Raw genomic sequence first — 1,759 nt, 5'->3', positions numbered from 1 at the left:
CCTCCTCTCCCCCTCACGCGGCCCGCCGTCTGCGTGCGCGCCCCCGCCGGAACGTGCCCCGTGATTGGCACGAAGCGGCGGTCACGTGCCCCGGCCCGGCTCCACCCCGAGGAGGAGGGCACCACGCGGAGGGGGAGGGGGCGGTGTCGGGCGGAGGGCCAATCATCGGGCGCCCCAAGGACAGGCCCCGCCCCCTCCCCGGCTCCCCTCAGAACGTCATTCATTCAAGCCTATTTATTCATTCAACCGTATTTATTAATAATAATAACACTAATAATGGCATTTCTTAAGCTCTTACTATGTGCCAAGCACTGTTCTAAGCTCTGGGGGGGGACACAAGGTCATCGGGTTGACCCACATGGGCCTCACAGGCTTCAGCCCCAATTGACAGATGAGGGAACTGAGGTCCATTCATTCAACCGTATTCATTAATAATAATAACACTAATAATGGCATTTCTTAAGCTCTTACTATGTTCCAAGCACTGTTCTAAGCTCTGGGGGGGACACAATGTCATCGGGTTGACCCACATGGGCCTCACAGGCTTCAGCCCCAATTGACAGATGAGGGAACTGAGGTCCATTCATTCAACCGTATTCATTAATAATAATAACACTAACAATGACATTTATTAAGCTCTTACTATGTGCCAAGCACTGTTCCAAGCTCTGGGGGGGTGGCACAAGGTCATCGGGTTGTCCCACATGGGGCTCACAGGCTTCAGCCCGATTTGACAGATGAGGGAACTGAGGTCCATTCATTTATTCGCCTCGCCTCAGACCTGTCATTCACTCATTCATTCAAGCCTATTTATTCATTCAACTGTATTTATTAATGGTAATAACACTAATAATGGCATTTCTTAAGCTCTTACTATGTGCCAAGCACTGTTCCAAGCTCTGGGGGGGGACACAATGTCATCGGGTTGTTCCACATGGGGCTCACAGGCTTCAGCCCCAATTGACAGATGAGGGAACTGAGGTCCATTCATTCATTCATTCAACCGTATTCATTAATAATAATAACACTAATAATGGCATTTCTTAAGCGTTTACTATGTGCCAAATACGATTGGCTGCGGGGGGGGATACAAGGTGATCAGGGTTTCCCACTTAGGGCTCACAGTCTTCCTCCCCATTTGACAGATGAGGGAACTAAGGTACATTCATTCTTTCATTCATTCAACCGTATTTATTAACGATAATAACACTAATAATGGCATTTCTTAAGCGCTTACTCTGCACCAAGCACTGCTCCAAGCTCTGGGGGGGACACAAGGTCATCGGGTTGTCCCACATGGGGCTCACAGGCTTCATCCCCATTTGACAGATGAGGGAACTGAGGTCCATTCATTCAATCGCCTCACCTCAGAACTGTCATTCACTCATTCATTCAAGCCTATTTATTCATTCAACCGTATTTATTAATAATAATAACACTAATAATGGAATTTCTTAAGCGCTTACTCTGGGCCAAGCACTGTTCCACGCTTGGGGCGGGAGGGGACACAAGGTCATCGGGTTGTCCCACATGGGGCTCACAGGCTTCAGTTCTATTTGACAGATGAGGGAACTGAGGTCTATTCATTCATTCATTCATTCAACCGTATTTATTAATAATAATAACACTAATAATGGCATTTCTTAAGCGCTTACTCTGGGCCAAGCACTGTTCCAAGCTCTGGGGGGGACACAAGGTGATCAGGTTGTCCCACATGGGGCTCACAGACTTCAGCCTCATTTGACAGATGAGGGAACTG

The sequence above is a fragment of the Tachyglossus aculeatus genome, chromosome 4 (assembly GCF_015852505.1).
Source record: "Tachyglossus aculeatus isolate mTacAcu1 chromosome 4, mTacAcu1.pri, whole genome shotgun sequence".
Classification (NCBI taxonomy): Eukaryota; Metazoa; Chordata; class Mammalia; order Monotremata; family Tachyglossidae; genus Tachyglossus; species Tachyglossus aculeatus.
Note: the sequence above shows the minus strand (reverse complement) of the source record.